Consider the following 21,446-nt stretch of genomic DNA (forward strand, 5'->3'; position numbering starts at 1 on the left):
GCAGCCTGACCATGTCAGAGACTGCATAAAACAAGAAGTGCAGAAAATGCTTGAACTAGGAGTGGTTGAGCACTCTGAAAGTCCATGGGCCTCTCCTGTGGTACTTGTACCAAAACCTCATTCCAAGGATGGAAAGAAGGAAATGCGGTTTTGTGTAGACTATAGAGGTCTCAACCAAGTAACCAAAACTGATGCTCACCCTATACCCAGGGCAGATGAGCTCATAGATACACTGGCATCTGCCAAGTATCTAAGCACTTTTGATTTGACTGCAGGGTATTGGCAGATCAAATTATCAGAAGATGCAAAAGCAAAAACTGCATTTTCAACCATTGGAGTCCATTACCAATTCACAGTAATGCCTTTTGGATTGAAAAATGCACCTGCCACTTTTCAGAGGTTGGTGAACACAGTCCTGCAAGGGCTGGAAGCTTTTAGTGCAGCATATCTAGACGATATAGCTGTCTTTAGCTCCAGCTGGGATGATCACCTGGTCCACCTATGGAAAGTTTTGGAGGCCCTGCAAAAGGCAGGCCTCACTATCAAGGCTTCAAAGTGCCAGATAGGACAGGGAAAGGTGGTTTATCTGGGACACCTGGTTGGTGGGGAACAGATTGCACCACTTCAGGGGAAAATCCAAACTATCATAGATTGGGTTCCCCCTACTACTCAGACTCAGGTGAGAGCCTTTTTAGGCCTCACTGGGTACTATAGGAGGTTCATAAAGAACTATGGGGGGGATTCTGACCCCGGCGGTACTAGACCGCCGGGGCCAGGGTCGGCGTGAGCACTGCCAACAGGCTGGCGGTGCCCCGCAGGGCATTCTGACCGCGGCGGTTTGGCCGCGGTCAGAAGAGGAAAACCGCCGGTCTCCCGCCGGTTTTCCGCTGCCCTTCTGAATCCTCCATGGCGGCGCAGCTCGCTGCGCCGCCATGGGGATTCAGACACCCCATACCGCCATCTTGTTCCTGGCGGTTCGCCCGCCAGGAACAGGATGGCGGTATGGGGTGTTGTGGGGCCCCTGGGGGCCCCTGCAGTGCCCATGCCAATGGCATGGGCACTGCAGGGGCCCCCGTAAGGGGGCCCCACTTTGAATTTCACTGTCTGCATTGCAGACAGTGAAATTCGCGACGGGTGCAACTGCACCCGTCGCACCTTCCCACTCCGCCGGCTCCATTCGGAGCCGGCTTCCTCGTGGGAAGGGTGTTTCCCACTGGGCTGGCGGGCGGCCTTTTGGCGGTCGCCCGCCAGCCCAGTGGGAAACCCAGAATCACCGCAGCGGTCTTATGACCGCGGAGCGGTGTTCTGGAGGGGGGAACTCTGGCAGGCGGCCTCCGCCGCCTGTCAGAGTTAGAATGACCCCCTATGGCTCCATTGCAGCCCCTCTTAATGACCTCACTTCAAAGAAAATGCCTAAGAAGGTATTGTGGACAGCTAGCTGTCAGAAAGCTTTTGAGGAGCTGAAGCAGGCCATGTGCTCTGCACCTGTCCTGAAAAGCCCCTGTTACTCCAAGAAATTAATTGTCCAAACTGATGCATCTGAATTAGGGGTAGGGGCAGTCCTTTCACAACTGAATTCTGAGGGCCAGGATCAACCTGTTGCTTTTATCAGCAGGAGGTTGACCCCTAGAAAAAAGCGTTGGTCTGCCATAGAGAGGGAGGCCTTTGCTGTGGTCTGGGCACTGAAGAAGTTGAGGCCATACCTGTTTGGCACTCACTTCATTGTTCAGACAGACCACAAACCTCTACTTTGGCTAAAACAAATGAAAGGTGAAAATCCTAAATTGTTGAGGTGGTCTATATCCCTACAGGGAATGGACTATACAGTGGAACATAGACCTGGGAGTACCCACTCCAATGCAGATGGACTCTCCAGATATTTCCACTTAGACAATGAAGACTCATCAGGTCATGGCTAGTCTTATTGTCCTTCGTTTGGGGGGGGGTGTGTGTAGGAAAGTACCATCTTGCCTGGCATGTTACCCCCATATTTCACTGTATATATGTTGTTTTAGTTGTATGTGTCACTGGGACCCTGCCAGCCAGGGCCCCAGTGCTCATAAGTGTGCCCTGTATGTGTTACCTGTGTTATGACTAACTGTCTCACTGAGGCTCTGCTAATCAGAACCTCAGTGGTTATGCTCTCTCATTTCTTTCAAATTGTCACTAACAGGCTAGTGACCAATTTTACCAATTTACATTGGCATACTGAAACACCCTTATAATTCCCTAGTATATGGTACTGAGGTACCCAGGGTATTGGGGTTCCAGGAGATCCCTATGGGCTGCAGCATTTCTTTTGCCACCCATAGGGAGCTCTGACAATTCTTCCACAGGCCTGCCACTGCAGCCTGAGTGAAATAACGTCCACGTTATTTCACAGCCATTTTACACTGCACTTAAGTAACTTATAAGTCACCTATATGTCTAACCTTTACCTGGTAAAGGTTGGGTGCTAAGTTACTTAGTGTGTGGGCACCCTGGCACTAGCCAAGGTGCCCCCACATTGTTCAGGGCCAATTCCCCGGACTTTGTGAGTGCGGGGACACCATTACACGTGTGCACTACATATCGTTCACTACCTATGTGTAGCTTCACAATGGTAACTCCGAATATGGCCATGTAACATGTCTAAGATCATGGAATTGCCCCCTCTATGCCATCCTGGCATTGTTGGTACAATCCCATGATCCCACGGGTCTGTAGCACAGACCCGAGTACTGCCAAACTGCCTTTTCAGGGGTTTCACTGCAGCTGCTGCTGCTGCTAACCCCTGAGACAGGTTTCTGCCCTCCTAGGTTCCAGCCAGGCTTGGCCCAGGAAGGCAGAACAAAGGACTTCCTCAGAGAGAGGGTGTTACACCCTCTCCCTTTGGAAAAAGTTGTTCAGGCAGGGGAGGAGTAGCCTCCCTCCAGCCTCTGGAAACGCTTTCATGGGCACAGATGGTGCCCATTTCTGCATAAGCCAGTCTACACCGGTTCAGGGACCCCTCAGCCCTGCTCTGGCGTGAAACTGGACAAAGGAAAGGGGAGTGACCACTCCCCTGACCTGCACCTCCCCTGGGAGGTGCCCAGAGCTCCTCCAGTGTGCTCCAGACCTCTGCCATCTTGGAAACAGAGGTGCTGCTGACACACTGGACTGCTCTGAGTGGCCAGTGCCAGCAGGTGACGTCAGAGACTCCTTCTGATAGGCTCCTTCAGGTGTTGCTAGCCTATCCTCTCTCCTAAGTAGCCAAACCCTCTTTTCTGGCTATTTAGGGTCTCTGCTTTGGGGAATTCCTTAGATAACGAATGCAAGAGCTCATCAGAGTTCCTCTGCATCTCTCTCTTCACCTTCTGCCAAGGAATCGACTGCTGACCGCGCTGGAAGCCTGCAAAACTGCAACAAAGTAGCGAAGACGACTACTGCAACTCTGTAACCCTGATCCTGCCGCCTTCTCGACTGCTTTCCTGGTGGTGCATGCTGTGGGGGTAGTCTGCCTCCTCTCTGCACTAGAAGTTCAGAAGAAATCTCCCGTGGGTCGACGGAATCGTCCCCCTGCAACCGCAGGCACCAAAGAACTGCATCACCGGTCCCTTGGGTCTCCTCTCAGCACAACGAGCGAGGTCCCTTGAATCCAGCAACTCTGTCCAAGTGACTCCCACAGTCCAGTGACTCTTCAGTCCAAGTTTGGTGGAGATAAGTCCTTGCCTCCCCACGCCAGACTGCATTGCTGGGAACCACGTCTTTTGCAGCTACTCCGGCCTCTGTGCACTTCCAGCGGAAATCCTTTGTGCACAGCCAAGCCTGGGTCCACGGCACCCCAACCTGCATTGCACGACCTCCTGAGTTGTCCTCTGGCGGCGTGGGACTCCTTTGTGCAACTTCGGGTGAGCACCGTTTCACTCCTCTTCGTAGGGCCTGTTCTGGCACTTCTGCGGGTGCTGCCTGCTTCTGAGAGGGCTCCTCGTCCTGCTGGGCGCCCCCTCTGTCCCCTGACGCAATTGGCGACATCCTGGTCCCTCCTGGGCCACAGCAGCATCCAAAAACCCTAACCACACGACTTGCAGCTAGCAAGGCTTGTTTGCGGTCTTTCTTCAGGAAAACACTTCTGCACGACTCTCCATGGCGTGGGGCATCCATCCTCTGAAGGGGAAGTTTCTAGCCCTTGTCGTTCCTGCAGAATCCTCAGCTTCTACTGTCCAATAGCAGCTTCTTTGCACCCACAGCTGGCATTTCCTGGGCATCTGCCCACTCTCGACTTGGTTGTGACTTTTGGACTTGGTCCCCTTGTTCCACAGGTACCCTCGCCTGGAAATCCATCGTTGTTGCATTGCTGGTTTTGGTCTTTCCTGCAGAATTCCCCTATCACAACTTCTGTGTTCTTTGGGGAACTTTAGTGCACTTTGCACTCACTTTTCAGGGTCTTGGGGTGGGCTATTTTTCTAACCCTCACTGTTTTCTTACAGTCCCAGCAACCCTCTACAAGGTCACATAGGTTTGTGGTCCATTTGTGGTTCGCATTCCACTTTTGAGTACATGGTTTGTGTTGCCCCTATGCCTATGTGTCCCCATTGCATCCTATTGTAACTATACATTGTTTGCACTGTTTTCTAATACTATACTGCATATTTTTGGTATTGTGTACATATATCTTGTGTATATTTGCTATCCTCATACTGAGGGTACTCACTGAGATACTTTTGGCATATTGTCATAAAAATAAAGTACCTTTATTTTTAGTATAGCTGTGTATTGTGTTTTCTTATGATATTGTGCATATGACACTAGTGGTACTGTAGGAGCTTCACTCGTCTCCTAGTTCAGCCTAAGCTGCTCTGCTAAGCTACCATTATCTATCAGCCTAAGCTGCTAGACACCCTATACACTAATAAGGGGTACCTGGGCCTGGTGCAAGGTGTAAGTACCCCTTGGTACTCACTACAAGCCAGTCCAGCCTCCTACAGGGACTGAGTCTGATCCTGCACCGTGTGAGAGCTGTCAACGTATCCCTTCCGGCCGGCTAGCAGCACCTCACCAGTACCCAAGAGTAAAGGTGATTTGTGGCAGTCCTTCACATGACATCTAGATTTCTCAGGGAAATCGTGGTGGAACAGATCTTATCCCTTTCTCTCAGTCACATATGTCTCACACATACAAAGGCAAAACAGAAGGATGACTGTCATCATGTTTCTAAAGTCATATGAGCTGTGAAAAATCGTCAAACCCAGAGCGGAGTAGAAGAGGTGCAGTGGTGTGTTGTGGAGCACACATTACAAATAAATGGTTGAAATATGGGACTGCCATTTATGCACAGGACATTCTACATAGGAATTGCCTCTTTGTGCATCTAAATCTGCGGAAGTTACCACTACAACTGCAAACTCACTTTCAATTAGGAATGAGTGAGACCTTAATTGCTTCTCATAACTTCCTCATTACCAGGACATAATGAGGTACATTTGAGTATATTCTCCACAAATGCCTTAGTGAAATGCACCCTTAAACAGCCAGCCAGCTATGTAATTGAAACCACAGTATGTTATTTGAGTCCTATCTGATGCTGCTCATCAGGGATGTGGCTTGGTTAGTAAGACTGTGGGGGTGGGGGAGAAGGCGGTGGGGAAGGGTGGGCTTCATATTTCCAAGCAATTACAGGGCACATAACGGGAAGATACATTATAGGACAAGCAGGGCACACAAGGGGCAGCAGAAAGGGAGCAGAATGCATGCTGGTTGGGGCACTAAGTCAGAAAAATCACATTATTTTGTGAAATAACAAACATTTTTGAAGTCTTTCCAAACAGACAGAGGAAGAGAGTGTGTGGGCGTTTTTGTCTGTGTGAGTAAAAATTCCTGGTGAAATCCGACAGACACAGCACCATACCCGACTGAAAGCATCTGTGTCCAACTATTTATCACAAGAGGCATTTATTAGGGGGGATGTAACAGCCCAAACACCCACCACCCCCTCACGAAGCTATGCCCCTGCTGTTATATCACCTGAGACGTCTGTTTTTTGCTATGTCAAAACTAATGCATCCTTGCCAGTGATTGGTTGCCTTCTTCTCCTGCCAAAAGCCATGCCCTGTTGCTCCTGAAGGCAGGATATTGGTCCCTTCTTCATGCTTCAAGTGCCTGGACGACATCAGGTAAAGGGGTGGGTCATCAGGATAGGAAAGTGTCTGCAGCTGAGACATAGGACGCAGATCATCGAACTTAAGTAGACACTTCCCAGTGGCCTAATACTGGTCTTTGTAGAAAGAATGAGCCAAGGAATCTCAAATGCCTCTGCTATGGTATCAATGTCCAGGCCCATACTTGCGATCTAGGGTCTTCTTTATTGAGTCTAAGCTCCATGGTGTGACTTCTCTTCTTGCACTGTCTCTATAATGGCTATCAGATGACCAGCCTATCTTACCTTTGCCCCACAGACCGTAGTTGTCGGCGATGCCTCCATTGTGGCACAGGTGAGAGTTTATTGAGATTGGGATGCTGAATAGTGTCACTAAGTGTAAGGCCTCTCCTCATCATCTAAATGCACAAAGGCAAACTTATTGCTCACTCCTTGAAAAACGACATAAATATGGGGGCAACTGCAAGTACCTCAACACTGGGACTTCACCCCACTGGTATGACATCGTAGAATACCCAACTCCAACCCGAATTAACTTCTTATAAAACTTTTTTTATTATGCTTAGCTATTCAAAGATCACAAACTAACAAAAGGTACAAGAGGCAAACCGAGCAATTAGGAACACTGGTATGCATTAAGGTAACAGGTCACACAATGTAACACTGGACAAGCCATTGTGCACCTGGTAGAGGGGAGCAACTGGGCCACAGTATCCGAGGTGCGGTCACAAAGGTAAAGTGCCCACATTGCCCCACGCCGGCACGCATCCCCCACAGGCATCCATCCAAGCATTCAATCTGGGCCAGGTGCCCACAGTTTTTTTGACCAACACACTCCAATCTGTAGGATCAACACCAGTCTTCACAAGGAGAGGCGGTCCTGGGCAGCCGTTTCAGCTCCACAGTCCCCCCATTCGGTCCCAGTCTGGGGCAACCCACCAATATAGCATCCCTCTCAGGCAGAATTGGGAGCTTGCAACCCCTCTGCTCTCTACCCTCCCTATCGTCTCCCTCTCACAGTCCGCACATTTCCCCAACTCCAATCCCCACTTATACATGTCTGGACCTCGTGGGCAATCTCCAACTCATGGGCAGGTGCCTGTGGGCAAGGATGAGTGTCAAGTCTATGAATTTGTCTGTCACCTTATGAGCCGCAATACAGGCATAGCGGGCCAGTAAAAACAGTTGAGGAATGAGTTCAAAGTTCCACTCAGTGGCACGACAAGCGACCCGGAAGACGGTGAACCAATATGACGGCAACAAATGGGAAGACCAGACCATGTGGCAAATGTCTGCATCCTCTGCTAGACAACGGGAACACACCCGGAGAAAATACTACCAAAGTGCAGAGGAATGAGGTATGCCCTATGAAGGTCATGGAACTGCATGAGCTTGAAGGGGCATTTCTGGATACTTTGGGGGTGCATTCCAGCATCCACCTCCAAGCTTGGTCAGTGTCAATCCCAAGTCCACCTCCCAGTGCCACCTCAAACGCATGAGATCCAGGTGTGCTCCCTTCCACAGTGCTCTGTAGAGCCCACAACCCCAATTAATTTAACTACAACATTCATTAAGATGTCCACTCAGTGGCACGACAAGCGACCCGGAAGATGGTGAACCAATATGACGGCAACAAATGGGAAGCCCAGACCATGTGGCAAATATCTGCATCCTCTGCTAGACAACGGGAACACGCTGATTGTGCCCCGGAGAACATACTACCAAGGTGCTGAGATATGCCCTAGGACGGTCATGGAACTGAATGAGCTTGAAGAGGCACTTCTTGATACTTTGGGGGTGCATTCCAGCACCCTCCTCCATGCTTGGTCAGTCAGTGTCATCCCCAAGTCCTCCTCCCAGTGCTAACGCATGAGATCCAGTTGTGCTCCCTTCAACAGTGCTCTGTAGAGCCCGCAATAACTTAACTACAACATTCATTAAGATGTCCACAGTCAGAGGGTCAGTACCTTGTCAGAGTCACGTTGCCAGTAACCTGAAGGTCAGAATGTTGCTGCAGGAACAGTGCGGCACCTACATGTTTCCTTCTTGGTTGACAGTATCAAACTCGTTCAAGACTGTGCTTGATACTGAGAGTGAAAACAGGCAAAGGAGATAAGGATATGAGAGAGGACCTGAGAGGGCAGGGGAGGGAATGGAGAGTCATTCTTGGGTTGAAATCACACAGCTCCTCACATCAAATAGAGATTTCTCAGGTGTGCTGTAGTCTGGCACAAGTGATGTCTCTTTTGTACTAAGCAAAACACAAAACTACTGCCCGTACATACATTTCAATTGCATGCAGTTTTGTTTGTACATGGGTAGACACATGAAAGGCAACATTATCCAGCAACAGGCATATTATAGTAAACCATCAACATATCAATGTATCAGTACTCTCATCTTGCTAAAGCAGAGGGAGAGACAGTTGCTAACGCTCCACACCCTGAGGCATCGAACAGCAACACAGGTTCACACAGGATTTGTAAATAACTCTCTGAAGGCCCAAGACACAGTTATTGCACCACAACTAAGAAGGTGAGACAGAGGTCCGGTGTGTAGATGCATGGGGTGGTTCAAGAATGCAACAGTAGTTTTACAATCCAAACAAATAAGTCTAAGGGGGTTATTCCAACTTTGGAGGAAGTGGTAATCCGTCCCAAAAGTGACGGTAAAGTGACGGATATACCACCAGCCGTATTACGAGTCCATTATATCCTATGGAACTCGTAATACGGCTGGTGGTAAATCCGTCACATTTGGGAAGGATTACCACCTCCTCCAAAGTTGGAATAACCCCCTAAGTCTTCCTAACTAGTCAGTAGCTTGAGATGTGGGAGGGCAGTGCTGTATGAGGTCAAAGAGTGCCAAAGATGGAAGGAACTCTTTTAAAGAGTTCCATGGATAAGAGGACATTTTGAAGTGATGTTGTAGAAGAAGTTCCAAGATGTGTCAGAAGCAAAAAAACATCCGGGGAAAAAAAAACTTGGTGTCTAGCTTCAAAATTGTCTCAGCTGGAGAGTCCGGAGCGCTGGTGAAGAGCAAAGCCCAAGCAGAGGCCATTTTGTTTGTTATATGCTGCTCTGACTCGGCCTGCACTGGAGGTGCCAAGTGAAGGTGCACACAAGTGCAAACTGGGACCAGGTGTGACACTTGGCAGCATATTTAGGAGCGCCTAGTGCCACCTTAACGCCACTATCGGGTAATTTTTTTTATGCTAAGGCGGCGCTAAAGTGGCTTTTTTGCCACCCCATATTTATAAAGTGGCACAATGCATGCATCGTAGCACTTTGTAACCCCTTGCGCCACGTTAGGCCTGTGCCACGCATAATGTATGCAAGGGAGGCGTTCCGGCACTAGAAGGCTTGCAAAAATGGCGCATTGAAATTTAAAAGATTTCACTGCGTCATTTTTGGTGAAATTTTTAATGCCTGCTCAGATCAGGTGTTAAAATGACGCTCCCATAGAAACCTATGGGCCTCCTTGCACTTTGATGTATTGGCATCAACATTTTTTATGCTAGTGTAGCAAAGTGCTACAATGCATTCAAAAATGTGAAGCTATTGCGCTAACAACCACCATGGTGGGCCGTATTAGGGGGAGGGCTAGAAAAGTGGCACGTCATAGCTGATGCACTACTTTTTCTTAAATATGGGCCTAGATTTTTCCTAGTAGCTTTTTATCCAAGCTAACCCCGTGTCCAAACAGTAACAACTTGTGCACAAAGGTTGTAATTAGTGTTTGCAGATGTTATTCTCAATTTATTTACACATTGGTGAAAGCCTGTACAGGCCTTCCATAAGCAATTTGCAACTGTAAATTAGGGCCAGATGTAGCAAGGGTTTAGCGAGTCGCAAACGGCGAAAATCGCCGTTTGCGAGTCGCTAAAGCCTCATTGCTATGTAGAAATGCATTTTGCGAGTCGGATCCGACTCGCAAAATGCATTTCCGACTCGCAAATAGGAAGGGGTGTTCCCTTCCTATTTGCGACTCGCAATGCTATGCATTTTCATTTGCGACCGCGATTGCGGTCGCAAATGAAAGCGCAGTTACCATCCACTGGACCCCTTCCCCTTTGTGTCTGGAAAAAAAGATAATGTTTCAGGGCAGGCAGTGGTCCAATGGACCACTATCTGCCCTGAAAAATACCGAAACTAAAGGTTTCGTTTTTTTTTCAAAGTGCAGCTCGTTTTCCTTTAAGGAAAACGGGTTGCACTTTGAAAAAAAAAAACTGCTTTATTTAAAAGCAGTCATGGACATGGTGGTCTGCTGTCTCCAGCAGGCCACCATCCCCGTGAGTGCCCTGAATCGCTATGGGGTCGCAAATTGCGAACCACCTCATTAATATTAATGAGGTGGGTCTTTGCGACCCCATAGCGACTCGCAGAAGGTGTCTGAGACACCTTTCTGCATTCCAAATTGCGAGTTGCAATTTGCGAGTCGCTGGGACTCGCAAATTGCAACTCGCAATTTGGAATTTTGCTACATCTGGCCCTAAATGATGCCCACAGTGTTTGGACATTTGATCTTTGAATGTGTCACCTTGTACCTTGTTACTCAAAAGGGTGGTAGGCACAATGTCATGCCCCATTACCTCTCCCACTACTTCATTCTACTTTAGACATATGTGCTGCTGCACAACCAAAGCAATAAAAAGAGAATTCCACTACACATCATGCATGATACCAAACCGCTTTCCACACGTCTTCACTGACTGCGTAACAGCGTCGATCAGTGTTACGATAAGTGCACCACAGTGGTCATCAGGTACACTAATCATCATGTCCCATGCCAAAATACCTCCCACATAGACCATCCTCCTACTCAACAGTCTTCCAGTGCAGCTGATCACACCCTACAATGCAGCGTGCTACCAGTTGCGTTTCAGTGCGCTGCCAGAGACATGATTGTTTCACTAATGTTAGTGCGCTCCATCAGGATGTACACTACTGTACTCTGGACTACCAGAACTCATTGCATTCTTCTGCTGCTAGTTTCAGTCAAACAGATATCCAGCTCTCAGAACATGTGCTGCATGGATAAATCAATGGTGAAAAACTTGTATCCTCCTTTCTATGTTCCGCGAGGAAGTCAGAATGTCTATTTTGGGTTGATTCCAGAATAGTGTACAAAATGAAGGCAATCCAGCCATATCTGCGATCTGGCAGCTATTACAGAGGTGGGTCCTGGATTGAGGCTGGACTCAGTGAAATATGATAAATTTGTCCATGTGTAGTTTGCAGACCATGGGAACCAATCAGAAGCGCCCGCACATGACTTCCATTCTGAACAGCAACCTGCAGACGGTGAGTGGGATTTACTATTTTCATTTCCAGCTAGGGCTAAAACAAAGGCCTAATTTAAAGAGCCCTCGTTTTGTTCAATTATCATCCTGTCTAGCAGCTTCAGAACACTTAGATGCCAATGCAATGGAGGGGAACAAAGGCCCAAGGCTTGATATCACTTCAGAGTACTTAAGTGAAACTCCAGTTGGTGCCAGGGTTTTGACATTCTTCAGTCCCTGCTTGCACTGTAAGAATGCCAGATAAATCTGTATGAATAGTTACACTAGTAAGAATTTAAATTACACTTAATATTTTTTTGATTAATTTCTCTTATAGAGCTGCTCCTCCCACTGTAGGGAGTCAGAGCCCTTTACATTACACACGCACATTATACAGAGACAATAAATGAAACAAGTGTGTAAATCAATTTACCAAAAATGTTACATAAGACAATGAGGATAACAAAGTGTAGAGTCACAAATCTTCCATACTCATAGGCATTATTGGCCCTATTTCGAGTATGGGGGATGGGAAAGCCTGTCCGCCAAACTCCCGACAGGGTGGCCGCCGCCTACGCGGCGACCTCCCTGTCGATGTTATTAAGAATTTCCTGCTAGGTCGGCGGGTTGAAACCTGAGTTTCCACATGCTGGCCTAGTGGGAACACGAAACAGCATTGTCTCCAGCTCGTAATTGAGCCGGCGGAAATGCTGTCGCCTGCAGGGGGCACCTGCACCCTCATAATGTTCACTGTCTGCAAAGCCAGACAGTGAACATTGCGATGGTGTTGGCTAGGGGGGCGACTGCAATGCCCATGCCCAGTGCATAGGTAGTGCCCTTTGCCCGTTCTCCGCCAGCCTTTATATGGCGGTGCTACCGCCATGAAACTGCTGGAGGAGAAAGGGGTTGTAATCCCCGGGGCAGCGCTGCTTGCAGTGCTGCCCTGGCAGATTAGGACCACCACCAACTTCCAGACCACGGAGATATGAGATCCTGGCAGAGCTGGTGGTCGGATTGCTGCACTGGTGGTGGTATAGACTGCCACCAAGAGTGTGGCGGTCTAGAGAACGGCACACTCATAATCGGGCCCTATATGTTAAGAGTGCATGGTCTGTAGATACACACAAAACTGACCTGAAAACATAATGCAGTGTTTGGGGTTGTCACTATTAATAAGGCTATGTTTCTATCCAAAGGATCCCTTTTTAAGCAACTTTAGAATAATAAATAGCTGAGAATAACACAATAAGTTTCTAAATCTGTGCTTTGCGGTTTGCACGCAGCTCCTTGATGCTGGTTCATAGTTCACTATGTTATATTAGAAGGAATGCAACTTATGAATTGCAAGTAAGAAAATAATATCTGTGACAAAAGCAGTAACCCACAGAGCTAAAGACATAAAATAAACATCTGTAATCTTCATGCTACACGATTCTTTGCAGCAGGCACATTCAACCTCTCTGCTACTCTGAGCCAAAGTGTGACTAGACAAAGCTCAGATTTCTCCAGCAAGTGCGTTAACCACCCCAGTTATGTTTCCACTGTTGTTATCCCTTGACTATTGCTTGGCACACAAAGACCTCTGAATCAGTTATTTGAAAATGTACCCTCTTTGTGACCAATGAAGTAAGACAGTACAGATGTATGTTCACATTTGTCCTTGTTCCTAATTTCTTTGTGACAGAGTTTTTATAAAATAGGTGTATAATGCGACTAAACTCTGCTTTACGGGACTCTGCTCGTTGTGACTCCACCCCCCTTTCTGCTGCCACACCTTGACTTCCATTTTATAGGTTCCCGGAGAATTTATCCAGTAATAAAGTTGCAGGGGAACGCACCTTAAATTCACACCAGTTAATAGCGGTGCTCCTGCTGCCAAGCACTTTGGCAACGGAACACTAGCAAAAAACATCATTCCATCATCTTGTGAACTTGTAAAAATTGGTGGGGATGAGATGGGCTGAACTTCAGGCCCATTTGAATTGAGTCCAATGTGAAGATATTTCTGCATGATGCTAGGATCTAATGTATTGAATTATGGAATTACCTTCAGTACACTTAAACAATAACTATGTCCCAGATGCACAAATAACTGGACACAAAATACTGGTCTCAAATCGTGGCCACTATTTTTCGAACTAGTAAAGAATTTTGAGTTGGTTCTTAAAGGTTTTAAATCACAATCTAACCTACCTCATGAAAATCAATGAGTTGGTTGCAAATTGTGACTCACTACGACTGGAGACCATGAAAGAGACGGTGGCTTCCTTGGGTCAGCAGACTACTATGGCCATGATTGCTTTTAAATAAAGTAAACTTTTGTTTTAAACTGCAGCCTGTTTTCCTTAACGGAATGAGGACTGTGTTGAATTTTTATTTTTATTTTCTTTATAATTTGTTTACCTACGCCTCAGCAAACATTTCTTTTTCACATTCACAAAGGAGAAGCGGTTCCAAGGAAGCCTTTCCCTTTAGCAAATCCCTTACCACTTACTATGAAGTGTCAGTAAATTTTCATTTTTGTGCAACCCGGTTGTATCAAAGCATTAATACCTAAGATACTAATTTGAAATCCTACTTTAGGAGCTTGCAAAGCATTTCAATGTTTGCAAACACAGAACTGGAACATTTGCCAGCTTAAAATACCTAATATATCTGGCCCCTTTAGTTGCAGTAGAGCAGTGGCATGATTTGCTTCATATTACCTGAATTCATGTTTCCGAATATGGCAAACGCAATAAAATATATTTTTAAGCATTTTTGTCATTTTCAGTGTTAAAGAGGATTGTTCCTTTGAGTATAGGGCAGGAGTTACACCTCTAAAGATCAGGGCTTTTCTGGCACAACAGCTAAAACCGCCCTGTCCTCATTAATCCCATGTATATGTTCTGATGCTACCTGGTTACAGTATTGTGGTTATTAAAACATGTTTTACAAGAGCTTCATTTTATTTAACCTATCCATTACAGTCTAGGATCTCAGATAGTAGCAGCTAAATCTTTGCAATTACACAAGCCCCAGTGACTAGAATTGGGCCTCAGGGTGAACATTTCTTACAAGCTTAAAGAACAGATCACATAAAGCGAACCTGGGAAGTGCTATTGTAAGGCATGGTCAGAGGCATGGTTTTAGACTGAAGCATGCCCATAAAGGCTATAGAACTAGAGTGGGGGCATCTCACCAATTTCAACAGTGGTAAATGGTTCTTTTGCACTGGAACTTTAGTGGAATGGTATAAGAAACAGGATTATTAGTTGGGAGAGCTGATAGCCCCATTCAAATAATAAACTCAGTCCTTGTCAGGGTGAACCGCAAGAGTCACTAAATAAACCTGTGCTCAACTCTCTGGTAAACTGTAACAAAAGCAGTCAGGCTTACCTTAAAGGCAATATGTAAAGTATCTATGTACCAACGTGTAAATTATCTATGTGAGACTTAAAACAGTAATAAAGTGAAAATAAGAGACAAGAAACATTTCGTCCAGTTCAAACAAATAAATATTATTGAAAAATGTTAAACCAAAATGTCAAAAAATCAAAAAAAAAGAACCAGATTTTTGATTTTTTAAAGCTTTGAGTAAAAATAGCACCAATCGAGGTTATCTGGTCACACTGGACCGTGTCAAAGTCAAAAGTTTAGGTAAACGACAATGGAGTGTGGGTTGGATACAGGGACCAGGTTCATTCTGGTGGAAAGTTTACCTTGCCCTTGTTGACGAGGTCACTGGAAGTTGGGTAGCAAACTGGATCCAGAAAGGGGATCATCCATAGTGAGTTGCTGAAGTCTCAGTCTTCAGTCAGAACTTCGCATTCGTAGCGTTGTTGCCATAAGCGCAAAGAGCTGGTCGACAGTCGGAACTTCACATTAGGGGGAAAAACAGATGCTTTTTGTTGACATGAAGCCCTGGTGGTGAGGTCTGAGGTCTGTGTCCAGGAAGGTTATGCAAGCAATAAGATGCAGGCCTTGCAATGGCCTCAGTGAAGTCTGCCCACATCCGCAAGGATAATGAGGATTTTTTTATTTGACGAAAGGAATCTGGAACCTTTGGTTTTTCACCTGAACTCCAGTTCTTTCAGCTTTAGGATTTGGAGGAGTACACTCTAACACTAGCCAATTGTCCAGGACCAGGAGGCATCTCTTGGGGGTTAGGACCTACTCGAGCAGAGGACAGAAGCAAGGTTCAGGCCGGTCCAGTTGGTACTGGTCAGCTGAGCAGTTGCAGGGAACGTCCTCTGGAAGCTTGTTGTGCCTTTAAATAAGAGGTCAATCAACTCACTCTTGTAGTCATTTCTGGGGTTCTGCGTTCATGACAAGCAGGTCCAGACTTCCTTAAAGCATCAGACAGCAGGGAAGTCCATCTTTAGAGTTTCTCAAAGTCCAGGAGTATTCTAATGAGCTGTTCTCAGGGTGCTACTTTTAAACCCAATGCTGGCCCGTGTGTGTAGGACACACAAAGGCTAGCACTGGCCTTCTGTCTAATCCTAGACTGGTTTTGGTCAGTTCTTCTCTTGTCATTGGCAATGGCTCCAATGTGTAGGGGAGATAAATGGCAGGCTGACCCAGGTGTGGACTTCATTTGCCAGTGATGGGGCATGCGTCTTCTGAAGTCAGGAAGGGCTGGGTATAGCCCCCCAGGCTGCACTTCGAAGCTCAGAAAGGACTGAGTACAACCACCCAGGCTATCCTGCTGAGGAGAGGAACTCCCTACCCCATACCCAAAGCCTTTTTTCCCTGCCTGAAAGGTATACACATTACACCACAATGGACTCTAGCAGAAAGGCACATTTGGCTTAGGCAGAAAAAATGCTAACTTTCTAAAAGTGGCTTTTTCAGAATAGTAATCTAAAATTGAGCTCTATCATTAAAGAGGATTTTAAATTACAAGTGGAAGATGTTTTTCTCTATCTGCTCCCAAACTGAATTCATCATTAGGATTAGCAATGTAATCGAGTGTAGTCTATGAGGTAGCTAGCCTTGCTTCAGTGAAAATGACGTGGGGGTGTTACTGGCAGGATAGGTAAACATGTCCCTCTTTTTAAATACCATGCACCCTGCACTATATGCCTCTTGAGATGACATAAGTATTAAAGTGGAATGTTTAGGCCTGTCAAAAGGTTCATTTTGTTAGATCAAAATTGCAGTTCTAAAGCTGTACTACAGGATGCATTGGCAGGCCTGATATATATTTTAAAGGGCTACTTAAGTTGGGGGGGGCATAAAAAGTACTGCAGGCCCACAAGTAGCATTTACTTTACAGGCCCTGGCCACATGTAGTACATACAAGAGCCACCATTATGCGCTCAATGTGCCATTTGGGTGTAAAACAATTTTACCATGTTTAAAGTAGAGAGCACAAGCACTTTAGCACCAGTTAACAATGGTAATGTTCATAGAGACCTAAAAGCTAACAATAACACATTTAACAAAATAGGAGGGGTGATGGCAAAAAGTTGTTTGGGGTGACCCTGCAGAGAGGGTCAGGTTTAACATGACTCCCCTCTAGCCTAAAGTCAAGGTAGATTCCCTGCTCAGACAGAGGCGCTTGTGAGTTCTATGCCCCTCTGAACTCAGTTGAATCCTCCTGTCTACACAATCTCCTGAGCCATTGCAATCTCCTGAGCCGTTAGTCAGACACATGGGAAAGCCTTCTCCTCATCTTTAGAGAAGCAGTTGCAAGGAAACCCTTTCTCTTTTGCGAATGCATTAGCACTTACCATGAAGTGTCAGTAAATATTCAGTGTTTTGCCACCGGATTGCGGTCACAAATCATTGATACATAAGATGCCAGTCTGGGACCCCAGGCGTAAGCGGGTCTTGATAGCAACCTCACATGGGTGCATCAATGCCGCTTCCCAATCTATGTCTTCTAATTCACTCACATCCCGTTGCCACCTGTCATGCAGCTCACCCAGGGTACTGGGCATGTTATTGTTACTCGTTCTGTACTTCGGGGAGATTGCTCCCCAGCCTAGTTCATCCATTAGTATTCAACCTTCTAGTGGGGAGTATTTAGGTAGTTCTGCCCCTACCAATCCTTCAGCCTGCCAAGCATGCCTTAATTGCTTGTATTTTAGAAATTGGGTTGGGGAATACTGAACTTATTTTGCATTGTGGAGAAGGGCATAAGGTCCCCCTGTTCCAGGATATTGCCCACTTTGGAAACACCAAGGGTATCCCATAGTTCAAATCCTTGCAGTTTCCCAGTCTCCCACAACCAAGTCCATTTCCAGAGGAGTGATTCTTTGGTGATTTTATGGTCCCAGCTTAATTCCTTTGCGGCTTTGCCCCATGCTTCTAGTGCACCCTATGTTGCCGGCGGTAGGATCTGGGACCCCCTCCCCCTGCTTAGATAGTGGAGGTGAGTTCTATGTTCTAACACGGCACATTCAAGTCAAAATGTTGGGTGGTCTTGTGTGGAGTAGATCCGGTTATTTATATTTATCAGGTGGACTGCCCAATACTACCCTTTGATATCTGGGAGTGAGAGCCCTCCATTGTACTGAACACGCTGTAATGTTTTAAGTGAAATTCTCGGGTGTCACCCATCATCCAAAAGCAGGGTCCTCAGTTCCCCATTGATCTTAGTGAAAGTGGTCTGGGGGACTGGGTAGTAGGTGTTCTGAAGCACAAAGAGGAACTTGGGGAGTGTAATCATTTTGAATAGGGCTGCCCATCAGTGTGAGAGGCAACCCTTTCAATCGTGCTAAGTCAGCCTGGAAACCTGAGAGAACTCTCCCCCCTATTATGACTCGTGTACAGCTTCCTCTATGAGGTGACAAATATCCCCAAGTATTTGAATCCTTCTTCGCCACTCAAAGTCCAGGTGGTGGTGACCGCTGTTCGCGTAGTCCGTGTGGCGCAATAAACACTGACCTATCCCAATTAATCTTATATCCTGCACGGGCCCTGTATTCCCCCAGCAGTTGAAAAAGCATCAGGATGGTGGTCGCCAGGTTAGTTACATATAAGAGGTTATCGTCAGCAAATAATGATAATTTTTCCTCCTGTTCGCCCGCTTCAGAAATGTGGAACCCTCCAACCCTGGGGTGCGACCAAATCACGCATGCCATGGATTCCAACGTTAGGGCAAATAAAACTGGGGTTAGGAAATAGCCATGCCAGTTTCCTCTACAGATTGGAAATTCAGCCACTGTTTCCCATTAATCCTGACTGTAGTCCTTGGAAAGCACTGCAACCTATTTCCTGAAGTGGGGGCCAAATCTGAATCTCAGTAATGTCTGTTTGATAAAGGGTCAGTGAACCACGTCAAATGCTTTCTCAGCGTCCAGGGAGAGAAAGGCATGTGGCGCTGAGCATGTCTGGACTGTGTTAAATCAAATATGTGTGCGTCTTAGGTTGAAGAGAATCGATCTACCAGGCATAATTCTGACTGGTCCTGCTGTATTGGGTGGAGATTACCTGTAGCAGTCGGGTGAACAAGACCGTGGCTAGTAATTTAGTCACAACATTAATTAGGGAGATCAGGCGTTAGGACTCATATTTGCCTCTGGGTTTCCCTTCCTTTGGAAGAACCACAATGGTGGCTCGTCGTAGGTCCACGGGAAGTGCCCATGTGTCATGGGTTTGTATAAAGAGGTTCAGTAAATGGGGCTCGAGTATTTTCACATACCTTCAGGTTTCCACGTCCATCTCTGGAGTGTGAATCATGGACAGGTATTGTCCAATAGTTTCCGAGTCATGGACCTGGCCCTATAAAACCCTTCATAATAATGAGTGAATTTGTTAACAATAAGGGCATCAGTGTCTTTAGTTACTCCATCTGGGATGAGAATAGTTCATACCCAGCAGGCTTCCTGTTCCCTCTTACTTAGACATGCCAGAAGCCTGACGGCCTTGGCCCCTGTTTCGTAGAGACAATGCAACATCGCCATCATCTGTTTTTTGGCACCTTCTTGTGCCAAGTCCCTATGTGCTGTTTGGAATGCCGTGATCTGTCAGAGAACCAGAGGATCAACCTCCGCCCCTGAGGACCCTTCTAGCTGTAGGATCTGATTTTCTAGCCCTTAGAGCTCTGTTGCCTCTTTCGTCTTTTTAAGAGCTATCCTATTCTGTGCCCTGTCATGGATCACCGTTTCATACTCCTCCCAAAGCACAATCCTGGATCCTACATTCCCTTTGTTTTTCTTAAAATAACGTTTTTTGGTTTGGCTTTGAGTCCTGTGTTATGTCCCTGTCTTTTAGGTCCCAAGCATTTAGCTTCCACCCTGCCCTACATTTGTCCCTAAAGCCCCCACCTGGACTACTTGGGGAGAATGATCGGATAAGCCTCTTGCCAAGTAATCGGTCTGTTGTATGTCTCCTATTTCTCCTCGGGAAATAAACATATAGTTCAGTCCCTATGGGCTCTGGAGAAGTAAGAGTCTTTCCTGTCTGTCAGATGCATGTTTCGCCAGATGTCAACCACTCCCAGTCTATTTGCAAATTGTGCCAATACTGTGCCCTGTTGGGGAGCTACCTGTGTTCCAGAGGGGTCAGGATTGGGGGTCAAGACATCATTAAAGTCTCCACGCAGTATGTGTAGCGTGGAGGTAGAGTCAAGAAGGATATCTGTTACCTTAGCCATAGTAGATGCCTGAAGCCTCGGGGCTCGGGCATACACACTTCATTAAGCCATCACAGTTTATCTCTTGTGCCCCTGTACTCCCACATATCTTCCATGGTATCTACCCAGGTTTGTGTTACCTTAAAGGGGAGATTCTTCTTCACTAAGATGGCTACCCCTCTGTGCAAGGGCGATATAGGCCCCCATCCCCAGATGTTTACAGTGGGAGCCAAGTAAATGGGTTTCCTTAAGGAAGACTACATCAGGCTGCATTAGTTTTATGTATTGCACCACCTAACAACTTTAGATTTTATTGCCCAGCACGTTGACATTCCAGGTCAACAGAGTGAGTGGAGGGGCCTTCTTTTGAGCTGTGCAGTATCATTTGAGAGAAGTCAATATGTGCGTCTCTTTGTGTCTGTGCATGCCCCTAATGAAGCAAAGTCTTGACTGAATGCCTTCGAAAACAACCAAACACATTATACTAAAGCTTAATAACTCCCCCAACAACCATCCCCCACCCCACGCCTAGTGTCCCCTCCCGCACTGAACCACAACCTCAGATGCAAAGCATGGATGGAGTGAGTATGAGAGATCTCTAACCTTCCATCCAACAACCACACACAACTTCCGAATATTGAAAATGGTAACAAATAACTCAAAACCACAAAAAAGAAAAGAAGATAAGAAAGAAAAAGAAAGAAAGGAAAAAGAGAGAGGAGAAAAGAAAATATTAAAATGCAAACACTCTCTCAGGTTCCCCTTATCCCCCTTAGCTTTGATTTAATCTCAATATCGCCATTCAGTTGCCACACCCATTCTACTCTGCTGTGTCATCTCTCTCAGGGATAGCCGTGCCTCTTGTTCCAGGAGCACAATTTCTGTGACCAACGGGTGTGGGTTGTCTGAGTCCGAGGACAGGACCCCTTCCATGACATCTGGAGTTTGGTCGCTCTCTTTCTGTGTAAACCTTGACTTTTTGGGGATTAGGTGTGTGTCTCCTAAAGCTTCCGAGGACAGCCCCGGCCCATTCACATGTACTCACTCTGTCCAGGGGGTCCTCTTATGTCAAGGCCCATCATCCTGGCTCCACCTCCTTCATTCCGACCGGCGTGTGCTAGGCCTGGCCCCCTCCGGGCAGGGAGAATCTGTACCGGTTTGTTTGTCTTCTGTCTTTCTCAGGGGTGGGTGTTCCTCTAGCCATCCCCAAGCCTCCTCTGGGACTAAAACAAAAATGTTTTGCCCTGAAATATGACCTTGAGCATCGCCAGAAACAACAACATGCAGTTTAGTCGAAGGGCTGTTAATTTAGCTTTGAGTCAAAGGTGCAACGTTGTTTCTGTACCTCATGGAAGTAGTATGTAAACACCATGATTTTAGAGTTTTCATAGCAGATCTCTCCCAGGCAACGGACTTCTTTCAATATCATGTCTCTGTCCAAGAAGTTCAGAAAGCACACTATTATTAGATGTGGGGAGGCACACAGA

The sequence above is a fragment of the Pleurodeles waltl genome, chromosome 2_1 (genome assembly GCF_031143425.1).
Source record: "Pleurodeles waltl isolate 20211129_DDA chromosome 2_1, aPleWal1.hap1.20221129, whole genome shotgun sequence".
NCBI classification, from domain to species: Eukaryota; Metazoa; Chordata; class Amphibia; order Caudata; family Salamandridae; genus Pleurodeles; species Pleurodeles waltl.